Below are 14,492 nucleotides of genomic sequence, written 5' to 3' on the forward strand. Positions count from 1 at the left end.
TAATGTTCATAGTAGCATTATTTACAGTAGCCAACATGGAAATAACCTAAGTGTCCATCAACAGATAAATGGATAAAGAAGATGCGGTGTGTACACACACACACACACACACACACAATGGAATACTTATTCGCCATGAAAAAGAAGAAATTTTTGCCATTTGCAGCAACATGGATGGACTTGGAGGGCATTATGCTAAGTGAAATACACCTGAGAAAGACAAACACTGTATGATATTGTTTATATGCGGAACCTAAAAAATACAACAAACTAGTTAATATAACACAAAAGAAGCCAGACTCACAGATATGGAGAACTAGTGGTTATCAGTTGAGGGGATGGGCCAATATAGGGGTCAGGGAATGGGACGTACAAACTACTGGGTGTAAGATACACTCAAGGATGTATTTCACAATGCAGGGAATATAGCCAATATTTTGCAGTAACTGTAAATGGAAAGTAACCCTTAAAATTGTATAAAAATATTTTTTTTAAAAGTGAAATCAAATAAAAGAGGATTTAATGACATGGAGGTCTAATGCCAACCTTAATGAAAGTCAATCTGAATACCTATCCTATGTCAGTTATAGAAGAAATAAGATAGATATGCTATCTACCTTCCTGAACTCAGAAGGAAGCAAGAGGACCAGCACTTAACATAAAATTACATAAATACTTACAGTCGTCTTAAGTGGGAAGAGTGCAGGGTACCCTAAAATCGTATCAGAGGTGCTGAATGCTCTGATAGGTCAGGGAAGGACTGCTTGTGGAACTGACATCTCAGTGAGACCTGAAGGATAAACAAGCATTGTCCAGGGAAGTGGGAGGGAAGGAGAGGACAGTGTCCCACCCAGGAGGACAGCCACGATGATCAAAGGAAAAAACAGTCAGGCACCTTTGACACATCTGATTTCTGTCACCAAACAGTCCTGGTAAAAAAGAAACAGAATTAAACTAAGTAACTGACTCAAAGCTGCAGAGCCAAAATTACTCACAAATATTAGCAACTGTGATTTCTCTTCCAGATCCTCTTCAACAAATATCATTTGTCTAACATTCTTTGTCCCTATAAATGTGTGTACAGTGAGACATGTATATATGAGGCAGTTGTGTTGTTCGGATTAGAAACCAGTGAAAGTCTGTTTCTGTTTTGTAGATGAGTTCATTAGTGTTCTTTTTTCTTTTTTCTTTTTTTTTTTTTCAGATTCCACATGTAAGTGATATCATATGGTAGTTTTCTTTCTCTTTCTGGCTTACTTCACTTAGAATGACAATCTCTAGATCCATCCATGTTGCTGCAAATGGCATTATTTTATTCTTTTTTATGGCTGAGTAGAATTCCATTGTATAAATATACCACATCTTCTTTATCCAGTCATTTGTTGATGGACATTTAGGTTGCTTCCATGTCTTGGCTACTGTATATAGTGCTGCTATGAACATTGGGATGCATGTATCTTCTCAAATGTGCAGACATAGTAAACAATCTATGGTTACCGGGGGAAAAGGGATGAGAACGGATAAATTTAAGAGTTTGAGATTTGCAAATGTTAGCCACTACATATAAAATTAGATTTAAAAAAACCAAGTTTCTTCTGTATAGCACAGGGAACTATATTCAGTATCTTGTAATAAACTTTAATGAAAAGAATATGAAAATGAACATATGTATGTATATGCATGACTGGGATATCATGCTGTACACCAGAAAGTGACACACTGTAACTGACTGTACTTCAATAAAAAATAAATAAATAAAATAAATAAATGAAAAAAAAAGAGAAAGGAACAAATGAAGTTCTGGGCCTTAAATAGTGTTAGTAGCTAAAAAAGAAAGGGTTCATGGGCCTTCCTTAGGCTTTAGTAGGTACAGAAGATGTGGAGAAGAGCTAGTGCACCAGCTCTGGATGTCACCATGACTAAGGTGGTGCAGACTGTGTGCTCAGCTAGTGCCTGGCCGGCCGAGTGAGTTCTACTACAGCATAGGTGGGTTTATCATTGTTCTTAGGGCACAAGCAGGTTTCTCCCTGTCCCTACACTTTTCCCTTCTGATGGCAGCTCTGCACAGAATAGGGCTTCCCACCGCCAACCCAGAAGAACCCCCAACCTGGTGCTCAGGGTAATTACCTTCACATGTAATGCAAACTAAAACACAAGGCTCCTCAGGCAACAACAGAATTCTGATCTCCATGCCTCTACTGGTCCCCAGGGAAGAAGACACGTGACTGAGGAACTGGAATCACAAGGACCTGGTGAGAGACTGGTCATGGAGGAGGAGAGCGAGGCCTTTAGGATGGCACCACTTTAGGAAGTTACCTCTTCAGCTCTAACTAATGAGGGGTCAGGGAAATGAGGGCCTGGGGTGTGACGTCATTGGTGATTTGGGACAGAACTTATCAACACCCACTTCCTGTCCAGTTTCTCTTGACCTTTCTCCAAGAACAGTGGGCTCTGGCAGCAGTAAACAAAGATCACCCCCAAAAGGGCTAATTTTAGTCCTTGTTATAACAGTCGGAGCCAAAGCTCTTCCAGCTCCTGTGCTGTGACATGACAAACACAAGGCTCTGTATCCTTGTCGCTCAATCTCTCCTGGTTACCAGATACAGGCAGGCATCTGCAAAGGGTAAGTGCCTGCCTGGGCTGGGAGTCTCATCCCTGAGATCTCCCAGAGAAGGGATGTGGGGACAGGAGATTTAGAAACTCTTCATTCACTCACTGACTACACTCATGCATTTACACACTAATTCCCTTGACAGATGCTGATTTGGCACTTGCCCCCTAATAGACCCAGGAGTCAACCTTGGGTACACAGAGACGAGTGAGGTGAACAGGCTGTCCTTCTTGGGGGCACAAGCAGGAGCAGCAGAAATCAGAGTAAATCACACAAATGACTATGTAATGACAGTGGTGATCAATGCAATGAAGGGGACTTGAGAGGCATCTAATCTGGTCCAGGGGCTTGGAGACAGATTCCCAGGGAAGGAGTGTTCTAAGTTGAAACCTGAAGGATAGCGAGAGCTGCTGGAAGAGAACTTGCAAAGGGCTGGACCAGATAGAACATGGCCTGACCGGGAGGTGGAGAAGTCAGCGTGGCTACAGCAGCAGGGGAGGGTGTACAGAGAATGGGGGCCATGAGGCTGGAGGAGCGCATGGGCCAGACATCAAGGTCTAGGACCCATGCCAAGCACTGGGGGCTCTAACCTGAGAACAGTGGAAAGGTAATGGTGGGTTTCAAACAAAGTGCTGTCACGATCTGTTCAAATACCAACTATGCCACCATTATCTACGTGACGTTTGGTGGGTCACAAAGTCTCAGAAGTTAGCCTCTCCTACGTGCTGCCTTGTTTAATCAACAAGCATCTCTTGATGGTGCACCTACTCTGTGCTGGCCATGTGTCACCAGTGGGATTCAACAGGGCACAGGACAGGTCTTGGCATTCTTGAAACCTACATTTCAGTGGAGGTATCAGTCAGGCAAACACAGGGGCCAGGGAGGAAACCAGCATGTTGACAAGGAAGAGGAGGCTGCCTTTGGGCTGAGTGGGCCTCCGAGGAGAGGACCCTGGAGATGATGTCCAAGGAATGCCAAAGGTCCTCAAAATAAGAAAAGACTTGGGGCAAAGGGGAAGGACCATAAAGGCCTGGGGATGTGAGGGACCTGTGCACTTGAACCAGTGGAGCTGAACACAGAGCCTGAGCAGCAGGGTGAGGCTGGCTGGGGAAGTGGCGTCCCAATGGTGCAGGGCCTCCTCCGGGTGGGGAGCAAATGGGACACCGGTGAGTGGCCTGATTTCAGTGACACTAGAAGATCACTGAGGCTGTTGTGCGAGGACAGACAGGAAGGGGGCAAGGGTGGAAAGAGTGAGATCTTGAAGGGGCTTCTCTGCTTTCTTTCACATTGGCTACAGCCACTGGCTTCGTAACCTTGGGCAAGTTTCTCAACCTCTTTGCATCTTAACTGTCCTCATCTGTAGGGGCAATGATACTCCGCACCTCCCACTGGGCTGTTGTGAGGATTAAATACAAGCTGTCATTTGTAAGGGACAGAGAACACTGCTTGGCTGAGCTCTTAATACATCTTGGCTATTCTCTTTTTCTCATTATTCATTTCCTGTCCATCTCTGCTCCAGGACTCCAGGCTCCTCACTTCATCTGCCCAGCACCTGTCCAGCGTTTACCCTAGGTACTCTGGAAACCAGGAGTTGCCATTGGTTGCCTGAAGACTAAAATGGCCCAAAGACATTTTTTGTTTGGCTGGTGCAGAGACTTTAGAATACCTGACTGTGAACACCTTCAGGCTGAGTATGCTCTCCCCAGCTTTCTGGGCCCCTCCTCACCCATCTTGTCTCATACCTGCCAGAGTCATACATGTGTGTACTGCTCTGCAGGCACTCAAGAAGGTGACCTCTAATGAACACTGGGTGAACTTTTAAAAATGTGACTGCTTGGAACATTTGTCACAAATGTAAGTGATACATAAACCACACAATAACTCTCAACACCCCTCCCAACCCCCGATTAGGGCAATGGACCACAGGGTCTGACTTACCAACTTTTCTTCATATAGTCATTCATCACCTATTTTCTGAGTACTTCCCAGGCCCCTGGGAATTGGGAGGAAAAAGACAGACATAGAGTCGGGTTTAACTGACCTTATAATCCAGTGCCCATGAATGAGGATGCTGCAGTCTCCTTGGGTGTGAAAAGTGTACTGACAGTATATAATACTGGGGAGTCAAAGGCTGTTATATATCTTATGCTGCTCTTACAATAACTCTGTGGGGGTAGCTTGGACAAGTGGGTTACTCTACTTTGCAGACAAACAAATGAAGGATCAAAGAAGCTAAGTATATTGCTCAAAATGACACAGTTATTAAACAGTGAGTTTTGAATTCCTGGCACTGCCAGCAGGGAAGGGGTAACCCCAACTGTGGAAAAAACTATAACATTTTCTCCTTGCACTATGCTATAGGCCCGGGGATAATAAAGGTGCCAGTGATACCCATACACTGACCACCATGTAGTAACGTAACTCAGGCTGGCTCAGATGGTGGGAAAACCATGACAATGGGGCTGGAAAGAATCAGAGACTTGGGTTCCAACAGAGTTCTCCACGGGCTCCATGTGTCATGAGGGACACAATTGGAAACAGAAAAGAGAAATCAGGAAACAGAACACGGCCCCTGTTTTGCCAGAATAATTACAAAAGCATATTTTTGGTTACAGCTATAAGATTTTGCCAGGTGGTGCCAGGCCAGACAGCAGATCTGCAGGGCCCAGCGAGATCGGCCTCTAGAGGGACCCTCTCTGGTCTTCCCCAAGAAGGCCTGGCACACTCAGGAGATCATCACGGCCACCTCCACAGACAGCGTAGCAAGGCTCCACTCTACGTGCCAGACACACAGACCTGGAAAATACGTCATCATCTCTGAGAGCCTCAGCATCCTTTCTAATCCTGAAGATGCCCTTTCTGGATGTGAGCAATTCTCAAGGCTCCTTGGCCATCACTTGATTTAAATCAATGGCTCTTAATTAAAAGGGGGGATTTTGCCTCCTAGGGGACAGCCAGCAATGTCTAGGGACACTTCTGGTTTCCCTGATGAGGGTGCAGAGATACTACTGGCATCTAGTGTGTAGAGGCCAGGGATGGTGCTGAACATCCTACAATGCACAACAGGACAGCCTACAACAAAGAATTATCTGGCCCAAGATGTCAAGAATGCCTAGGTGAAGAAACCCTGATTCATTGTCTACAGTATTTCCTGATTGATTCCCGACTATATGCCCAGCTTTGTGCTAAGCTCTACAAATACAAAAGTGAACTAGATAAATCCTTTTCCTCCAGGAGTTCAGAATCTAGTGGGAGAGATAATCATGTAAAGAAACAACTGTCACCCAGTGACACTGGCATGAAAGCTGCCACAGCCTAGGGGTGGGCTCTGGAGTAGGAGAGCTCTGGGTTCGAATGCTGGTTTTGCCGTTGACTCATTAGCTGTGTGACCTTGGTCAGGGCACTTAACCTTTTCATTTCTTCTGAAACTCAAAATGGGAAATGATGATACTCCTTCTACTGCTACTATCACTGCTCGTCACTGCTCTTGCTACTACTACTACAGCTTCAGACAGAGGTCTGCTGCTACCACCCCCCACCTCACCATCGCCACTACCACCACCACCACTACTGCTGCTGCTACTCCGACTGCCAAAGAGGCAGAGTACTAGAGAGCCAGGAGGCAGACAAGATTAAGAAGGAGAGATATGGACAGCTTCTAGAATGGGGCCCTGAAAGGAATATGTATGTTTCTTCTTCATCCATCTTTCACCCTGCTGCCTAGAAGCAGGCAGTGGATCACGAATATAAGAGCATCACATAAGGATGGTTCAAACACAGAAGCCATCTGGGTTCCTGGAGCATCTCGTGGAAAGCATTAATCTCTGGACTACCATGTAAGAAAGAAGCCATTGTCTACATACCACAGATAAGACTATAACCTCATAATACAGAAGTATAGAAATTGATTGGTAAGTCATTTAAGGAAAGGGCATGACTAGCAGAGGAAAGAGCACATGCAAAAATACAAAGAGTTGAAAGGGAATGAAGGGACCCCGGCCTTTTGATCCCTTCCACAGGACAGTGGCAGAGGGTGAACTGGGAGCACGTGGGAGCAGCTAGATCACAGCAGGCCTGCACTCCACTCTGGGGAAGCAGGACTTGAAATCTGCCGGCATGGGATGCTACTGAAGGATTTCAGATAGAGAAGCATATCAGATCCACATTCAGTGATAAGGCTAGAGGCAGATGAGGTATGGGATTCGGGGTGGGGGAAGGTAGATTGAAGAATGGTGAGGTGAAATGGGGTAGAAGTTGGGGGAAAAGCAGGAAGGAGGACAGGAGCCAGGGAGCCCAGTCAGGATGATAATGGATGCCAGAGACAGTTAGGAGGCAATATCACAGTTCTGGCCCCTCATTTAGGGAACGGTAATGGATATGGGAGGTATGATAGCAAGCTAATGGTATGGGTAACTGACGACAGCACCTTCCCCAAGATAGGAAATACTGGAAGAAAAGCAAAATAATTTCAGGGAAAAAGCATGGAGCCTGAGGTGCCTGTAAACCAGCAAGTAGAGATTCCTAAGGATAAGCTTGCTCTGCAGTCTGGAGCTCAGGAGAGAATGCAGGACAGACATGCAGACTGTGAAGGGGGTGTTTAAATCATGGGGACGTGGGACACTGTGTTGTACTCTGGTAGGACTGAGGCATCTGATCTGCTATATTCAGGTCACCTCCAAGAACAAATGGGAAAGAGTCCACCATCTCCTTTTTTAAAATATATTTTTATTGAAGTATAGTCAGTTTACAATGTTGTGTGTATTGTGAGCCAGGATGAAGGGAAGGGAAGGGAAGGGAAAAAGAAAAAAAAAAGAAAGGAAAAGAAAAGAGAAAAAAGAAAATCCACGTTTTGGAGAGGAGAGGCAACTGGGTAAGGTTTGACATTTCTAGGGGACATAGGACCTTATTAGAAACAATTTTCTTCTCCAACTACAGCCTGTTCCTAAAGGAACCCTGATCTGGCCCCACCTCAAGTTTGCCACGAACAGATCTGCCACCTGCAGAAGCCATTCACATCTTCAAGTACTGGATAGAAAATGTCTCAGTGCCCCAGGACTTCAAACCACAAAGATATGAAACAAATCCCCTTCTAATGCGAACAATCAGCATGGTTCACACAAAAATGTGCCACAGAGAACATCCAGAGAGGGTTTTCAAGGCCCCCGAAGAAATACTTTGTTTTAAATAGAAGTGGGTGTTGATCGTGAGGAAGGACCTGCCAGTGGCTCTGGTGACCACAGGGCAGAAGTAGCCGAGTGATTATTTTCTCCCCAATTATGGCGAATTCTCTGCAAGTTAATCCTTGGCTTTTCTAAAACAGGACCAGAAAATTAGCTCTTCATGTTCAAGAGATACGGGACCCAGCAGCAGCTTCTGGCCTGTGGTTAGTCCTTATTACGACTTCTTAAGAAGTGAGGAGGGGGCAGGAAGTGGGGGGTCTGACTTAGGCACCATTTAGTCAAGTGGAGAGAAAAAACTCTCCCTTCCGCACTGAAACAGGATCACACAGCTATAAAATTTATTGGACACAACTCAGGCAAGGGTGTTGGGTGAAAAGAATCAAAGAAAGAGCTAGGGCTGTGCTCAGAAGGGTGTAACGAAATCTGAACCTGTTGTCACTCACTTATTACCCCAGATCTCCCAGGCAGCTGAGATTTAAAGCAGACAGGCCCGTGGCCCAGCCTAAGTGATGTGGGCTTTTTTTTTTTACCTATTTGCACAAAGTTAAAAATGTGTTCAAGCATGCGGGCACATGTCTGTGTGTGGGTGGGTACGTGTGCGGGTCCGCTGGAAATGAGCTGGGAGAGGGGACCCAGAAAAGAGTGAGACTTCTTGTTGAGGGGTACAGGCAAATTTACCAATCACTTTAGCCCAGAAAAGGCCAATTTCGGATTCTCTGATATTTGCAATTTGAGGGGTGTATTTTCACGTCTATTTTGATTAAATCCCCAGAATTAATCACTTTCATATAAGGAAAAGCAATAGCACCAAATGGATTGAGCTGCTTTTAGACAGAAAGTTCCCCAAGCAAAAAATCAAGAGGAGAAACTGTGAAAGTAGAAAGTAATATTCCACTTACCCTGTGAAGAGCCCTATTTTCATACGTATTTTAAATCTCTACATATATATTTAGCTATATGTATTTATCATTTCTTAACCTTTAAGTTTATAAGCCAGTTAAAAAAAAACACAATGAATGAAAGTAACTTTAGATTTACTTTTCTAAAGGTCTACTCCAGGGCACCTATTCAGCACATCACCTCTCTTTAATCTCTTGCTTTTAGGGCAGTCGCACACCTGATAGTCTAACGTTTCCACTGTTAATGAAGATAAAGACAGCGTCCCACTGCATGAGGTCAGTCACAGGGTGGCCAGCCACTTGCCTGCTGGCTGAGCGCTCCTGGATCAGAGGAGCTGCCCTGGCCCAGCCAAGGGAGGGCACACAGGAAGGGTGGCCGGGAATCTTCCCTGCTCACACTGGGAAATTAAGGCAGGATTTTTATTAAGTTCTCGAGAACAGAAGAGACCTAAGTGAGGGGGATCCTCACCTCACCTTCATGTTCAAAAGTACCTCTAATGCTGCCAGGTGGTCCATTCAGGACTCCCCAGCACTGACAGGTACCACCAGACTCCAGAAGTGGGCCGGTCTCAGCTTTGGTCTCAGCTACAGGGCGGGGGGACAGGTTGCCTAACTCTCTGAATCTCAGTTATGTCGCCTAAAAAAAGGAGTAATAGCTTTGAAAGTTTAAATGAGATAACCGAGGTAAAAAATTTTGTACAGTATCCCATGGTCTCCAGCACTCAGTACATGGTCACAATATTTTGCAAGTATTCTGTAAGTTCAAAAGAGCTGGGCAGATAGCAGTTAATGAATCTCCCAAGAACCTTTCTAATCTCTGTGTACTTAACAGCCAGTGCCATACACAGGGACATCTAATGATAATCTGCACTGAGATGTTTGTTCTCCAGCTGGGGAAGCGGTGCAGGGTGGTAGTGGAACTCTTAGGTTCTGAAGGCAGACAGATCTGAGTTTGAATTTTAGCTCTCACTTATTAGCTGAATGACTTTGGGCAAGTCATTTAATAGTTTCTCTCTCCATAAGGATGAGGGTTAAATGACAGAATCTCAAACTCAAGAAAAGTCAGATTGTGGCTGTGTTCATCATCTTCATTAATAAAGTCCCAGGCAATGATCATCACTGGAAAATGTTACATAATTCCTGTAGAATCATCTGTAGGACACATGGAAGCATTAAAATAATAGAGGCAGAAATTGCCATCCAGTCAGGTAATATGTGGCACGTGAGCCACCATACCCCTGTCCATTCACTTGGAAAACACGAAGAGTTAATATCTCTTTCTTACTTGGCTGCAAATGGCTTCCTGGTACTCCCTCACGCTGCTCAAGACAGCAATTTCCAGTTGTTGAGAATGGGCATGAGGGCTAATCTATTTGATGTTCCCAGTCCAGTCCCACCTGCTAGTAAGTGACAATCACAGCCCCGGAAAGTAAACCACCTATTTCCTCATGCGGCATTATGTCCATCTCCCGCTCTGCCTTTCCCAGTTGCCCAGACATCCTCAGGGAGGTGATACAATGTACTTTTCCACCCTCCTTGCCATCCTCCTCCGGGTTGCACAGAGCAGTGGCTGCACTTAACAAGCTAATCTAATTCCAGCGAACACCTTCCGTGGCAGGTGAAGGAGGAAGAGGAAAAAAGTAAAGTGTCTTTTTCAAATGCTTTGATTGAGGACATACAGGTTTACAGATATTCCCGGCCAAGTCAGAGACATGAGCAGGCAGAATTCTCATAACCCACAGAACCTGATCTGAAACTCCAGCCACAGCTGAGTGAGTCACTCCAACTGCGGAGGGAACACAAGGTGACCGGCCCTCACCTCCACCATCTCCATCCCCATCTCACCCGCCCATGAGTAAAGCAGCAGCTATGCAGTCTGGGCCACCAGCACATCAGTGGGGGCTCCAGGCCATCTGTTTCTGTCTGGCAGGCAGGATCTCAGCATGCGCTGGTTCCAACTGGATTTTTGTGGGGAGGGAGGAAGGGAAGGGCCCAGCTGCTGTCACCAGACAAGGAGGCGCCTTTTCCTCACCTCCATCCTGGGTGCCCTCCATGGACCTGAGTTCCCAGCTGTCCTGTGGCTAGAGACTCTCCTTGCCTGACTCAGAATGTGCCCTCCCTCCAAGGGAGCTGAACAACAATTCGGTGTATGTTTATTCATATCTGTGATGAGGAGTGGAGGGTGGGGTAGAAAATTAGACTTATTCTCTTTTGCAGGTGGTACCATCTGTTGCAAGATTTTTACTTCCCTCAATTCCACAATATGCCGGGCACCTTAAAATGGTTTTGAAACAAGATAATAATGATTAACCAAGCCCGTATATATAGCACTGCCTACCCTGGCTTAGAGAACTGGAGGTGACTGCACCCTTTTCTTCAATGTTAATCTTACCCAAAGCAACTTGGATAGCTGGAATAATCATTCCCATTCACTCATTCAACAAATATTTATTGGGACTATGTTCTAGATACAGTTATAGGCACTGGGGAGCCAGCAGGTAGGTCCCTGCTTTCATGGAGCTTAGATTACATTTGGGGGAGTCTGAAGAATAAACAGTAAGAAAAAGAGTAAGCAAGGTATTTCCAGAGAGTAGTAAGTGCAATTGGAGACGTGAACCTGGAACACAGAAGAGGCCCTATGAGAGGGCCTCTCTGAGGAGGTAACTTCTAAGATGAGAATTATGAAAATGCTACCACATTTTGGTATTAAAGCATTCTGTGCTGTTTTTTTAGTCCTGAATTACTGCTATTTTTGTTAGCGTGATCCTGTTATTTCAGACGTCTGTCAGCAACTTTGTCCTTCTTGGCTGTTCCCAACCAGTTCTTCCCTCCTTCCCCTCCTGTATACCTGATGACAAGCATCTGGGCCCCTCTTTGACATTCAGCTCTGGCAACCCCTCTGCTCCCACCCATCTCTCACTGGGGAAGGGGAAGAATTAGGCCCCCAGCAGGGCCATCCCTACTGGACTGGGAGGGAGAGGGATAAAACCAGCTGGAACTGGAAGCTGCTCATTAAAGCAGAGGACTGCCTGGAGGCGGTGGTTCTGACCACTCAAGTAAGAAGAGGGTTAGGGGAGGGATGTTAAGCACCATCAGTGGAAGAGACAGCAGCTCTACAGAGAGCTCAGGAGAGAAGGAACTGACACCAAAAGTAGGACCATCAGTTGCACCCAGAGGAAAGCTTCCTACCATGTATTATTTTTGTATTTGAGATACATTAAATGCAGCTGGAGGGACAGAGCCAGACCAGGAAGGGTCTTCATGGCTATGTCAAGGGACTCAAGACGTTTTCCTCAAGGAATGAGGAGTTATTGGAGGGATTTCACAAGTGAGGAACATAATCAGATCTGCATTTTTAAGAAGATCCCATCTGAGTAAAAGGACTTGGAAAATAGGCCGTGAGAAGGAAGACCAGTGTGCAGGCTGCTGTAATAGACCATGTGGGTGACAGTGAGTGCCTGGAATCCACTAGGGGGATTTTTCTTTCCCTCTGATATTTTGACCTTCACACTGTGCAAGAAAGCCAAAATGCTGGATGGTGCTCACATAGACAACAGAACTCACACATTCTTAGGCCTCTTATAAGATGCTGCACACAGAAAAATTCAGATACAGGTAAACCACCCAGAAGACGCTTCTGTCCCTCGGCTGCCATATTCCTTTGCCAATCAGTTCCCAGTGAGGACACTCTGGTGCTCTGAGCAGTGACAAAGGCTTTCAGTGGAACCTTTACCCAGTTCTGGACCAAAACAAACAAACTCACCAGTACAGCCTGGTCAAGGAAGCTGTGGCAGTCTGCCTCACTGGTCGAGTTTCCTGACTTCTAACAGATTTCCCCTCCTGTTCCACAATCCTCTGGGCCAAGACAGGACAGGGAAATGGGCAACAGTGTTCAGAAAGGCCACGTGGCACAGCAGAAAGACAAATTAAATTAGGAATTCGAAATTTGCACCTCTAGGGGAGTGATGGAAATGTTAGTTATAGTGATTGTGGTGGCGGTTTCATTGGTGTATACATCTACCAAAATTCATCAGATTGTACATCTGAAATATGTATAGTTTACTGTACAGGAACCATACCATAATAAAGCTGTTTAAAAAAAGAGACAAATTTGGGTTCAAATCCTCCCACCACAGGCTCACTGTGTGACTTTTGAGTAAAATACTGAACTTCTCTGAGCTTTAATTTCATCAAATGCAAAAAAACTGGGTAATAATCATTGCTTTCCAGGGCTGTGGCAAAAAGTACAAGAGAAAACATACACGATGAGTCAAGGGTAGGCACTCAGTAAGTGCTCAGTTACCTTTCTTTCTGCTGATGTTCTCTTCTGTATTCACAGTTTATTTACCTTCTGCTTATGTAATAACTACCAGATGCAAGGTCGTGTTCAGAAACAAGTCATCTTAAATGAAAACAAAAACAATAACACCCATGGAAAATTTGCCATATCATTGTAATGAGGCACAACTGTATAGAAATGCAACCTCAGTCTGCTCCTTGAGCAACCAGAAGAATCCCTCCCATCTACCAGAAACCACTGAATCCAGCAGATCTCCAGCCTAAGGACCGTAAGAATTATGTGGGAAGCTAACAAAATTACAGATTTTTGGCTTGTGTTTCCACTCAGATCTACTGAGTCAGAATTCCCAGCAGGTTACCCAAGCATCTTCATCAAAAGTTTTTTTTCTTAAATTAAAAATCTCTGCAGGTGATTCTCGCCACTGTGACTGACTTTCCGAGACTTCTTTGGGATTGTATAATCTAATCTCTTGGTCTGCTCTGGCAGAGACTAAATCAGACCTATCTCACAGCAAAACCTCGAAGCCCAGACTCCTTCCAAATCATGAACAGTAACAACAGAACGCAATCCCAACATCTCTTTTGAAAATCGAAGACGAATGATAAAAAGTTAACATCACCCTAAATCCATCACATGTTCATCATGGCAAATATTTTTCAAAAACCAGTTACAATGACTGACACGGGGTGGGTGGTCTTGTCCAGTTTTGTCCTCTGCACAGTAAAATAACTTTGAGGTCAGGCAGGCCCTGGCAGCCGCTGCACTCATCTGAGTCTCCAGAAAGCTCCTGGCCTCTGTGTTGACATGATAGTATGTCCCAAGTATATTTGCAACTTGATACAAAACATGTGTCTCCTTTTCTTATCAGCCCCAGTGAAGGTCAGTAAAGGAAAGAGAAGGAAGAAAAGAAGACAGACAGGGAAACAGAATGACAGACAGGGAAGAAGGGGACAGAAAGACAGAAACTAGGGAGGGAAGGAAACCAGACACAATTAAATGGGAAAATATCCCTTCGCTGAGGTTTTTAGGGAGGTGTGGAATAGAAGAAAAGGTAATGAAAAGAAGTACCATTAGGAACCTGAGACTTCTGGAGATTTCAAGCTGTTAATTTTTAAAAGCTTTTTAGTATGTTAAATTACAAACATATTCAAAGTTAGAATGAACAGTGAACTCTCACGTACCCATCACCCAGCTTCAGATAATTTCAACACATGGCCATCTTGTTTCAATCGTACCCCACTCCTGTTCTTTGTGAGTTCCAGACTTTGAATGATTTTTCTGCAAATATTTCAGCCTGCATCTAGTGAGACATCTTTTAAAAACTGCAATAGTGTCATAATTAAAAATAATTCCTTCATGTCACCAAAGGTCCATTCTGTGTTCCTCCTTCACCTAATGTTTTACTTTCTTCTCTGAACAGTTATTTTTTGAATGAGGGTTCAGATAAGGGCCACATATCACAAGTGGTCCATATGCTTCCTAAGTCTCTATTCATTATAGTT

The 14,492-nt window shown here is 44.8% G+C and overlaps 1 protein-coding gene across 8 annotated transcripts in view; it reads right to left on the minus strand.

Moving 5' to 3' along the window:
• FGGY (FGGY carbohydrate kinase domain containing) overlaps positions 1-14,492 on the minus strand; it is a 389,879-nt gene that overhangs the window by 267,251 nt on the left and 108,136 nt on the right. The gene's annotated exons all lie outside the window — the stretch shown is intronic.

The sequence above is a fragment of the Vicugna pacos genome, chromosome 13 (genome assembly GCF_048564905.1).
Source record: "Vicugna pacos chromosome 13, VicPac4, whole genome shotgun sequence".
Taxonomy (NCBI): Eukaryota; Metazoa; Chordata; class Mammalia; order Artiodactyla; family Camelidae; genus Vicugna; species Vicugna pacos.